The 12,789-nt window shown below is 43.2% G+C and overlaps 1 protein-coding gene across 2 annotated transcripts in view; it reads right to left on the bottom strand.

Annotated features, from left to right (window-relative positions):
* Nucleotides 1-12,789, bottom strand: part of SORBS2 (sorbin and SH3 domain containing 2) — a 463,189-nt gene that overhangs the window by 374,399 nt on the left and 76,001 nt on the right. The window contains exon 1 of one of the 2 annotated variants that reach the window (XM_075347123.1): nt 9,885-11,212. The exons of the other annotated variant lie outside the window; for it this stretch is intronic. The gene's annotated coding sequence lies outside the window, so the exon portion shown is untranslated. Of the gene's footprint in view, nt 1-9,884; nt 11,213-12,789 lie in introns of those variants that run through there. 2 annotated transcript variants of the gene reach the window in all.

Below are 12,789 nucleotides of genomic sequence, written 5' to 3'. Positions count from 1 at the left end.
CAGAAGATTTTATTAAATTCCTTTTTATTTTCACAGGTCAACGCGTTTCAGAGATATATCCATCTCCATCAGGGCAAAACAAAGGAATCTTACCTTAGTAAATAAAAAGGGATTTAATGAAATCTTCTGGGTTATGTGGTTATAGCGCAGCTTATACCCATATTTCTCTTCTCCGTCTATTTCAAACCATCATCGCACATGTCTCTGTGTCTATGAGAAAACTACTCAATCCTCAAAAAAAAGCACATGAACAACCCCACAGACTATAAGGCCATGTGCACACAGTCAGTATTTGGGGAGGTTTTTTTACCTCAGTATTTGTAGCCAAAACCAGGAGTGGAACAATCAGAGGAAAAGTATAAGGCCTAAGCCACATGGCGAGAAAAACAGTGCGAGTGGAGTGCGATAAAACATCGCATTCCCCTCGGACCAATTCTAGCCTGTGTGTCAGCACACATGAGCGATTATTTTCTCAGCCCTAATCGGACCGAGAAAACAATCGCAGCATGCTGCGATTGTAAGCTGAGACTGTTTCTCTCGCACCCATTCAAGTGAATGGGGCGAGAGAAAAATAGCACTGCACTCGCGGTACACCGGTGTACCGCTAGTGCAGTGCGAGAATGGCAATAGCCGACTACGCAGGAGAGAGGGAGAGAAATCCCTCCCTCCCCTCCTGAGTGCCGGCCCGCCCCCCGCAGCTGAGGTCTGCTCGCACGAACGGACCTCAGTTGCAAGGACACACGCATGACACTCGGCTCTGCTGTACTGCCAGCACGAGCCGAGTGTCATGCAAGTGGATCGCAGTAGTGCCAGTGTGACCCCAGCCTAATAGACACACGGGCACCAATTCTGTATTTATCACCCACTCCTGGTTTTGCCTTACAAATACTGAGGTAAAGAACTCACCAAATACTCAATGTGTGCACGTGGACTTATGCGTAGTGTGAAAAACACACATAGAACTTGTACATGAAACCCCGACATCTCAATGCCATAACAGTGCCAGATGCCTATGACCAAGTGTGGACTGTAGAGAAGGAACTTACTGACTGCTCAATAGCACAAATACTTATCATGGTGAGTAATCATGTTCGGTAATAAAGTTATAATGTGTAAGTGTAAGTAATGTCCTGCATTAGTTTACCAGACGCCCTGCCAAAACCAACAAAAAAAAAGGGGAATACATCGGTAACCCACTTGTGAATATGCGTCACAGGCTTGATGAAGGCCTGTACTGTTCTGTGGGAGTGGATCTTAATAAGGAAGGATAAGGAGAACTGGCTGTGTTTTTTTAAGCTATTTTCCCAATCTATTTGACACCACCTTTGGAAAGTTTACAAAGGCATCTCTGTGTCGCCAAAACCTGCACAAAATGTTACTGTTTGCTGCTCTGAACCCAGAGGTAAATTGAAGCAAATAAAAGGCATTCCAGTTTTCCCATGAGACGTTTTTCTTGTAGCTGAATATGGGCAGCAATGAATGGCCTGTGTCTACCTTCCCCGACCTTCTCTGTAATGTACGTATTAAGCAATGGTCAGCGGGGAAAATGAGAAGCATCGTGAGCCGAGCGTCTCGGCAGGCACCAAATACAGCCTGGCCCATCATGTGCAAATGTAACAACTATGTAGGAATCAACACAAGGCAGACTAATAAAGTCTATCATAAAATCAAGTTTCACGACAATCAGCATATAATGCAAGATCATTTAAGGTCCGCAAAGTTATACTTATGAGTGACAAAAAACATTATAAAAAAAGTAATTATTTTTTAGGGCGGCACGGTGGCTCAGTGGTTGGCACTGCAGCCTTGCAGTGCTGGGGTCCTGGGTTCAAATCCTACCAAGGACACCATCTGCAAGGAGTTTGTATGTTCTCCCCGTGTTTGCGTGGGCTTCTTCCAGGTTCTCCAGTTTCCTCCCACACTCCAAAGACATACAGATAGGGACTCTAGATTGTGAGCCCCAATGGGGACAGTGTTGCCAACGTATGTAAAGCGCTGTGGAATTAATAGCGCTATATAAATGAATAAAATTTTTTTTTTTTTTTTTTAAAGATGGCTAATGTTAATCACTGGTGGACACAGACAGAAGAGGCCCCTGTGCAAGAAGAATATATGGGCCCTTTGCAGCCCAAAAGCTCATAAAAATGCAAAATTGCACCTGCTTTGGAAATAGAAACGGCCCCCTTGGGCCCGTGTGTGGCTGCACATGCTGCACAAATGCTATGTCCACCCCTGGTCACAGGGCTGTTATATCTTTTAGTGCCACGTACAATGACTGATACGCTATTACATACAGTTTGGTGTTCTTACATGTGGTAGTGTGCGATGCAACATATTGGCCTTGAATAATATGAAGTACAGTAGGGTAAGTATCATTTTTATAAAAACATAACAGAGAAGTGGATTAAAGGGCACCTGTCACCTAATAAAATCGCTATAAATCTGCAGATATATGCTTACTCTGCAGATAAATAGCACTGCAATGCTATCAAAATGCCTTATTGAAAGTGTAGCAACTGGAAGAAAATTAACCTACTTCCTTAGAGAGAAGCTGGCTTTCAGTCATGGGGACATGAATGGAATTGTTACTGTCACCACTCACAGCACTGCTCACTATACTGTGAGCGACGGCCATAAGCATGGCCAGGCACTTTGATTGACAGTTCACTCTGCAGCGTATCTGTGCAGAGTCAGCTGTCAATCAAAGTCCAAGGGCTGGCTTACAGTCGTTACTCACAGTATAGTGAGCAATGCCTGTAGATACTCCGTGCACGCCCCCAAGACTGAAAGCCGGCGGACCCCTGTATGGAAATAAGTTTATTTTCTAGGGATAGCTGCACTTATAGTAAGGCAGCATTAAAATACATACAATTGATCTGCAACCCTATATCTTCAGGTAAATAGCATATCCTGTGGTGAAGGTTCCCTTTAAGCACTGAACTCAATACCTCCCTCACAAACTAGATTGCCCTGTATGATGCAGCATCTCCTACAGTCATTTGAATACTACTTTGGGAGATGCTGTTTGTTCTTTTTGAGAGTGCCCTTTTAAAGTCAACTGAGAAATTATTGATCCTTTTTGAAGAGGTTGGCTGGTGAAAACAAGCTATTACTTATTGATGTTATAGGTGATAAGTTATTAATTATGAGGGGTCCAACTGATGTGACCCACATCGATTGGCAGAGTAAGGAATCTTAATGACTGGCAGGTTTCATCCCTGTTACACTGGAGTGGCACTGTATATGACCGACCAATGGACCATTCATTTTAGGACTACTGCCAGAAAAACCAAGCACAAACTCGTCAGCCCCAAAGGATATTCGCACTGCCGCTCTATTGTAATGTGGATGAAAGTGTCTATTTTTGCTAACCGTTGTAGGTCCACAGCAGTCGGACCCTCAATAATCAATGTTATAACATATCACGTGGTGAGGAGAAAAAGGGGTTGGCTGCCGAAAACAAGTAAAGTGTGAAACTTATAATTATAACTTAAAATTCCTATTTTTGAACAAGACAATAAATATGCATCCCTAAAAATGACAGAGGAACAGAACTTTCAATCATGTGTGGTCATTATAAAATGGTACATAGGTGTTATAAAGGGAAAATCGTGATAGGAAACATGACCATGATACCTTCTACCTGGGCCTGCTGGGGCTAAGATATCCTAATGATATCTTCCACCTGGAACCTGCAGAGGCAAAGATATCCTGAAAGCTGGGAATCTCATCATTTTCTAGTGACCAGAGCCATATCCCTCAACCAGCCCCATCTGAGGTCACCAAGGGGAGGTATGGGTCAGTGACTTTTCCTTAATAATTACAGAAGTTGGAGTTAACACCTTATTCAATGCCACGAAGATACACTGCTTTGTAGGGTTGTTCCACATTTCCTTGGTGCTCTTCCCTACATAAATCTGAGCCATTTCTGTGACGTAGGTTTAATAATTTACTTTCGGTATTACGTATTTATTCTGTCTCTTCCTGGTAGCAATGAATCCAACCGCTCTAATTATCAGTCCCTTAGATAACTGTATGGTTTTACTCACTCTACCGGCTTCCACAGATAGTTCAACTCAGCCCAACGATGACTTGAAGGAAGACAAGGAGAAACGCTGTAGTTTTCTTCTAGAATCTTGTATTAAGTACAAAGTAAAGGCAGGTGAAAAGGAATAATCTGTACAGGGTTGCAGACATGTCTCTTCAGTAATGGTTCCTCTAGACTAAACTGAAGGAGACGGGAGGAGCTTTCTATACAGAAGCCAACTAAGGGAGGTGCATAGGGACAAACTTCATACAGTCTAATCTACCTAGTAACAATAAGGAATTTCCTGATAGGAGGAAAAATATGCAATGCAAGAATTATATACAACAGGTTGTTCCCATTCATGGGACACAACAGTATTAGTTATGTAATTGTTTTTGTTTTATTCCCCTTTGTATCATATTTTGAATATGTTCATAAACACTGCCTACTTATTGGATTAAATATATGAAACTTAATAATTTTGTTCCTCTTACTCTGTAATTCGAATCACTAAAGCCCGACGCTATCTGTAAAAAGTGTCCAATTGGCCTGTGCAAACGACAGGTGGTGGCAGTTAGTAGTTTTTTTTCTTGGGTTATTGTGGAGCTTAGCAGTGACATGTATATTATATTATATATATATATATATATATATATATATATATATATATATATATATATATATATATATATATATATATATATATATATATATATATATATATATATATATATATATATATATATATATATATATATATATATATATTCTATGCATTAAAATCGTGGTATATATGCAATACGATCACTGTTGGTTTCCCAATAACCGGCCTAGTAGTGAAAGCAGCCATTGGCTCATCCAGTCGTCAGTCAATTGCATATTGTGCTGATGATTGGGACAATGGAGTGCTGTTCACTACAACTGGTGGCAGGTGTGGGATATCTGCATGATCTCCTGGGTTGTGTCTCTGACATACGTGATGGCTAATTCTAAGGCATATTATGATATAGCCTAGTTAATCAACTGAGTCAGACTGCTTGTCTCATATATAATAGGAGATTATATGTGTATGTGTATATATATATATATATATATTTATTATTATCATTGATACATAAGGTGTATAAACCAAATGCAGAAGTGGTGGAGGTGCAGGGGTCAGAGAAATCAGTGAGCCGATTTAAACAATAATGGTAAATTATTCTGGAGTTTAGCTTATTTCTCTCTTACTATACGGCAGAGGAAATCCAAGGTGGACAGGTGTCTAAATAAGGAAGCATCCTAAATGAGGCTCGGCGTCTCCTGTCTTCAGTGGGGATTCCAACCTATAATAATTTAGGATGACTCAAGTGGTTAGTGATATTAGATATTGCCCTACACTAAAGAATGTTCTTTTCTTTTTAACAAGATTGATCTCTAATTCTTACAATGCAGGTATACATTTATGTAATGGTATATATAATTAGGGTTAGAAAGTCAGATATGACTTAGCTGCACAAGGTTCCTCTTGTTACTGTCACAAGAAAAGGCTCTTGGTTTATTCTTGTACATGAGTAAACTATAAATACTGGACGTAAACTTTGAAATCCTACCTTGTGCTACAAGCTCAAACCCAACCAACTATGCCAAATGTGTATCCACACCCATAAGATTACTACTGGTATATCCTATTCACGACTTAAAGTTTTTGAGCCCTCATGACAATCCCATTGATGGAAAATTCAGAACATAGCAAGGAAAGAAGTATGCAATTGCTAAAGGGATCACCATATGAAAACCTTTATTATATGTAGCAAAAAAAAAAAGGATGCATGGGGAACAAATAGTAAAAACACTTAAAAAACACTAGATAAATAATTAACAGGTATGTCCATAATAAGATCACCACGTAACCTCATCTGCCTTATGAATGTCAGTTCACAAGTTATATGACAAAGAAATACCATAAATATATAAAGGCAGAATAAGAATGAGTCAAATACTCATATGGTAACCAGAAATATCATCCCAATTATTTTTGGTCATATAATATAATAGGATATTCGGTCAGTCAAATGATCATTTGGTTGACAGCTTTCTCCCCTGACTCCCTCATATGCAGGAATGCTCAGCTGAACAACTCTGTGTTCTCCAAAAGAGAGGTTTTGCCATACTCCTCTGCTCAGCATCTAATATTCAAAGAACAAATGGATTGCCCATTCAAAATCTAACAAGTCTGATCCTTCCCTCCTCTGATGAGAATGTAAGAGTAGAGAGCCCCCATACTCATTAGTCTGACTCCAATGCAGATTTCTTCTTATGGGTTTAGTAGTGAACCCAAAAGTAGCCAATTAATTCTAAAAATAAAAAAGTATAATAGCTGCACAGATGTTAAAAAGACTTTTTGCATATTATGACTAGTAATATGTAATTGCTGCTTATTCAATAAACCAAAAGTAATTGGACAATTACCGTATCTCAAAATCTAATTTAAAGGACTGCATTAATCCATCAATTAAGTTAAAAGGTCTGGGGCTGATTCCAGGTGTGGGATTTGCATTTAAAAGCTGTTGCAGTGAATCCACAACACATGGTCAAAGGTGCTCTTGTCGAGGGTGGGAGCCAGCTTTCCCAGTCGCGGGGGCTGCTCGGGGAGGTCGCGCTCGGATCCGGTGTCTTCTCCTCGGTGGCTCGAGTGGGCCAGACCCGGGGCTCGAGCAGCGCTCCTCGCCCACGAGTGAAAAGGGAGGGGGAGTTGGATTTTTGGGATGGATGGAGTGTTCGTGACGCCACCCACGGGTTGTGGTGACAGTGGGCACCACCGCTGCTGGTGACGGGGTTCCCGGGAGCGATGGCGGGGAGCAGCTAGATGTTGGCCCCTCCGTGGGTAGGGGCTGGTGGTCCCGGGGCCCGGTAGTAGGTTGAATTCCTCAGGATGGGTTTTGGCAGGGTGCAGGGTCGCGGTCCAGCGCAGCGCGGTGCCGGATGGCACTGGTGTACTCACTCAGACACAGATGGACAGAGTCTCTGGTAAACCAAACGGCTGGATGGACGGGGCCCGCAGTCGGCTGCGGTGTTCTCCCTGGACGGGTTGATGGTGGCTGTCGTTCCCTGCACCTGTGTTTTGTGTTTTGACCCCAATGCCTGAGCACCGGGAGTCCGCTCCCCAACGTATATGTGCCGGAGGAGCTAGTTTGCCCGCAGACGCTGGCCCTTTGGATCTCTGGCCCTTGGCGGTGGCACTTATCCGGAACGGTTGGGCTGTTGCCTTCAAAACCGGGACTTGGGTGGGAATGAACCCCTGAGGTCCAGACCGCAAATCAGAGAATTTGACTAAAGGTTGGCTTTAAGCCTAGTTGGGGTCTGAGTACCCTGCCTGGTGCTTGGCTCCAATCTGCTCCCCGGTTTGGTACCGGCGGACCACCCCCCGACCCCAGTCCTATGGTTCCGCTGACCTTCGCCAACTCCTGCAGACGGCCACCACCGTCTGCCGACCTTGCTGAATGTGCCTGGGTTCCAACCCAGACACCAACAGTTTTCACTCCTCACTCACTACAGACCACAACTGGACTGACTACTGTGTTTTTCCTGCCTCCAGGGTGTGAACTCCACGGTGGGGGGGGCGCAACCGCCTGGCTCCGCCCCACCTGGTTTGGACATCAACCCTGGAGGGTGGCAACAAGGGTTTAATGTTTGACTGATGTGCCCTGTCCAGGGAAGGGGGGTGTCTGGTGTTGTGTAGTGACCTGTGACCCCTGGGGTCCAGGGCATCACATTCTCAATGGAAGAGAAACAGACCATCATTAGGCTAAAAAAAATAAGAAATCCATGAGAGAGATAGCAGAAATATTAGGAGTGGCTAAATCAACAATTTGATACATTATGCGAAAAAGAGAGCATTGTGAGCTTGGACACTAAACAAAGCCTGGATATCCACATACGAAGAGTTGTGGATAATCACAGAATAATTTCCTTGGTGAAGATAAACCCCTTCAGAAATTGCACCCAAGTGAAGAACATCTCCAAGAAGTAGATGTTTCAGTATCTAAGTTTACCATAAACACTTCCTGAGAGCAAATACAGAGGGCTCAACACAAGGTGCAAACAATTAATCAGTCATAAAAATAGAAAAAAAATGGATTACATTTTGCTAAAAAAAAAAAAAACAAACAAAAAAAAAAAAACACATCTAAAGAAGCCGCTCAGTTCTGGAAAAGCATTCTTTGGACAGATGAAACGAAGATCAACCTGCACCAGAATGATGGGAAGAAGAATGTTAGGAGAAGGCTTGAAACGGCTCATGATCCAAAGCACACCACATCTTCTGTGAAACATGTTGGAGGCAGTGTGATGGCCAAAGCATGCATGGCTTCTAATGGCACTGGGTCACTAGTGTTTATTGATGATGTGACTGAAGACAGAATAAGCAGAATTAATTCTGAAGTCTACAGGACTTTACCTTCTGCTCAGATTCAACCAAATGCAGCTAGGTTGATTGGATGGTGCTTCACAGTACAGATGGACATTTACACAAAACATACAGCAAGGGCAACCTAGGTTTTTAAGGCAAAAAAATGATATATCCTGCATTGGCTGAGTCAAGCACCAGATCTCAGCCCCATCAAGCTGCATTTCTCATGCTGAAGACAAAACTTGAGGCAGAAAGACCCACAAATAAGCAACAACTGAAGTCAGCTGCAGTAAACACCGGCAAAGCATCACAAATGAGGAAAACCAGCGTCTGATGACGTACATGGGTTTCAGACTTCAGATAGTCATTGCCTGCAAATAATTCTCCCCAAATTATTAAAAATCATCAAGTTATGTTTGTTAAAGTACATTTGTCCAATTACTGTATTTCAATTACATCCGAGTTTCTTCATTTTAAATAAAAAATAGTGGCATGCAGAAGCCAAATCACGTATTTCTGGACCCAAGTGTGTGTGTGTGTGTGTGTGTGTGTGTGTGTTATATATATATATATATATATATATATATATATATATATATATATATATATATATATATATATATATATATATATATATATATATATATATATTATATATATAGGTTTTCATGATATATTGCATTTTGTAATATTTGTTGCTCAATTAACTGAATGGTATGCAGGACCGGAATACAAGAATTTCCTAGATCCTGAAGAATTGTGGTGGAGCATGTAAATAAATCTGCCCCAATGCTACAGACACCATCAAAATAGAAACCATTCGCCCTTCAGAGACAGAGCATCAGTACTGTCACTTGTGTTATCAGTCTGTAGTGCTCAATGTCACATGAGGGCACACTAAGCTGACTTGTGTATGATGCTATGACAGGTATAAGGAAGCTACAGATCACACTGGTAGATGCCACTCTACATGTCACTACCCTTTGACCTCCTGAAGGTCAAATTAAAGATGATGGAGAAGTGGGTAAGCCCATCTCAAAATAGTTGCAACTCATCAGCATCTAAGGACAGTCTCACACTACCATATTGAATTATGCATTTATAATGTATCAAAAAATGTAACATTGTAAAACTAATGTAAACGGATGCATTTTGGAGCAAGCATGTTCATATTTTCAGAAAAACATTGCATCTGTTTGCAGCCATTAAAAGAAGTGTTTTGTTTTTTTCAAGAGAAATGAGCAGCATCATGTGAAATCTGCACACAACCCCTGTGGATCTCGGTTTTGACCGTTATGTTCTATGTAAACAACAATTTATCTATTTAAATACATTTTATTCTGATTCATATAGATACGTCCAGCACACGACAAACAGGTTGTAAGGATCTAAATGCTTTAAAATAGTAATAACATTTAAATATTTACCCATGAGCACATACACATACAGGGTGGCTGCATGCCTTACCTATCAGGAAACAAGATAATGTGACATAGCTGTACCCACCAGACAGGTGTCAGGGAGACTGCAGCTCAGGTACTGGTACTGGTGTCAGGTACTGGTGTCAGGTACTGGTACTGGTGTCAGGTACTGGTGTCCGGTACTGGTATTGAGGGTCTCCAGGGTGCAGCACAGGCACCAGTATGATTATCAGCTCTTACGGTAGTGTTGTTCTTGACTGTACAGCCCAGGTGGCAGTACTGTTATCAAGCACTGATTGCTGGTGCGACTATCACATTTTTAGTTCAGGTGTAATGTCTACTTGAGATACTATTATTGCTATCCTATACAAGTGTTACAGGGCTTGATACTGTTCCCAGGTGACTGGTATTATTGCTCTCAGGCACCGATATGCCTGTATTCTGCTGCCCAGGTGCTGTTTCAGCTCTCAGGTACGGTTGTATATCCCAGGCACTGGTGTAGCTGTAGCTCTGCTTCCCAGGTGCTGGTTCTGCTCTCAGGTGGGTACTATTATATCTCCCAGGCACTAGTGTAGCTGTGTTCTGCTGTCCAGGTGCTGGTTGTGATCTCTGGTACTGCTGTAGCTCCCATACACTGGTGTAGATCTGCTTTGCTACCCAAGTTCAGCACTCATGTACTGCTGTATCTCCCAGGCACTGGTGTAGCTGTAGTTCTGTTGGCCAGGTTCAACTCTCAGGTACTGCTGTATCGCTCAGGCACTTGTGGTGCTCTGCTGCTCAGGTTCTGCTCTCAGGTACTGCTGTATCTCCCATGCATTGGTGTATCTCTGCTCTGCTTTCCAGGTTCTCCTGCCCAGGTACTGCTGTATCTCCCAGGCACTGGTGTAGCTGTAGTTCTCAGGTACTGCTGTATCTCCCAGGCACTGGTGTAGTTGTAGTTTTGCTGCCCAGGTCCAGCTCTCAGGTACTGCTGTAGTTGTAGTTCTCCTGCCCAGGTCCAGCTCTCAGGTACTGCTGCAGTTGTAGCTCTCCTGCCCAGGTTCAGCTCTCAGGTACTGTTGTAGCTCTCCTCTGCTGCCCAGGTCCAGCTCTCAGGTACTGCTGCAGTTGTAGCTCTCCTGCCCAGGTTCAGCTCTCAGGTACTGTTGTAGCTCTCCTCTGCTGCCCAGGTCCAGCTCTCAGGTACTGCTGTATCTGCCAGGGACTGGTGTAGTTGTAGTTTTGCTGCCCAGGTCCAGCAGCTCTCAGGTACTGCTGCAGTTGTAGTTCTCGTGCCCAGGTTCTGCTCTCAGGTACTGTTGTGCAGCTGTGTTTAGTCTTGCTGTGGGCAGGTGAAGGGCAGTCAGTCTGGGAGCGGTGTCTCAGCTGCTGCTGTTCTCAGCGCAGGGAGCTATTTGCAGCCTCCTCAGACGTCTGTGTGTGCAGTGAATGCAGTGTGTACACAGAGACCTCCCTTTCTTCCTCTCTCCAGGGTCTACCTACCACACACACATGCCAGCCTGCTGCTGTGTGAGAGCAGATACCAGCTTTATACCTATCACTGCTAGGAACTATACAATGCACACAAACTACAGGAAAAAGTTCAGCCGTAGAGTATGATAATCAGATTTCCATGGAAAATTATTGGGTTTTCTATGCACTAAATTTGAGTGAGGAAATACAGGACACCTTTACACCAACCGTCCATCAGCCTACAGCAAGGTGTGCGGCACGTTACACCATTCAATGAGGAAGTTGTACAAAAAGTGGTGCAAACAAAGAGGTGAACAGTTACCTTGGCAACCAGTCAGTGTTTTGAAAAATAACATAGAATTTGAGGAGTTGCCATGTGCAACTATTCCACTAACCACCCTGCCCCCCACTGACCGCTGTCATCACCAGAGATAGACAATCACCCTATAACTCTCAACATTCAGAAACGGTGACAGACAAAGCACCTTCATTAAAGGGAATCAGCACAGAATGACTGTTCAACGCAAGTACAGGCGCTCAGTGCATTCATAGAGCTAGTGAAGGGCGAAGAGGACGGAAACAAGCAGGTGGGAAGGTGCATAAAAATGTTTAGCCCCACCATGATGCACCGAGCGCCTGTGCTTGGTTTGAACTTCATTTGCTGACAGAGTCCCTTTAAAGGGATTATTCACTTTTGCAAAAATATTTGAAATGCCATGTTATGGATAAGGCAAGTATTTTGCACCCCTTAAATGGACTCTATGAGCACAGAAAAAATGTTCAAGCCAAGTACAGGTGCTCGGTGCATCATGGCAGGGCCAAACATGTATGGGCACCTTCCCAACTGCTTGTTTTCCTTCTATCTCTGTCCTTCTCTTGCTCTATAAAGCCAGAGCCGTCAATCAAAAAAGAGAGGAGGGAGGAGGGAAAACAAGCAGGATGGAAGTTGTATTTAAACGATTGGCCCCACCATGATGCACTGTGCACCTGTACTTGGCTTGAACAGTCATTCTGTGCTGATTGAGTCCCCTTATGCTGTGGACCATTAACACTCCCGGAATCCATCTTCTCTCATCTACTCTCTAACACAAAGGTCCCCAACCTTTCTGATCTTAAGATCCACATCCAGCTCTGGAAGATGGTCACAAGCCACATCCAGCTCTAAGGTTCACGACCCACATCCAGCTCCTGCCCCTCACAGTTGTGACACCCAGAACCCCCATTACCGATATAATGACTGCAAATGTTTTTCCACAGAAATCATGCTGAGGCAATATACCAAGATCCAGGGGTTCCTACCTTACCTCATTCAGATGTGCTCTTCTATGTGGGGCTGCTCACAAAAGTCACCATCTGGAGACCTTCTCTTCATAGCGGTTTGTTATTTCATAGGTGTTTATGCACTAAACTGGCAGACAGCCGCGAGCCACAGATCCCGGGTCCATGAGCCACGAGTCCTCAAGAGACACCAACAGACCATGTTTTCAGGATTTCCTTAG

This window comes from Anomaloglossus baeobatrachus, chromosome 1 (genome assembly GCF_048569485.1).
Source record: "Anomaloglossus baeobatrachus isolate aAnoBae1 chromosome 1, aAnoBae1.hap1, whole genome shotgun sequence".
Classification (NCBI taxonomy): domain Eukaryota; kingdom Metazoa; phylum Chordata; class Amphibia; order Anura; family Aromobatidae; genus Anomaloglossus; species Anomaloglossus baeobatrachus.
This window is presented reverse-complemented; position numbering and strand designations above follow the sequence as displayed.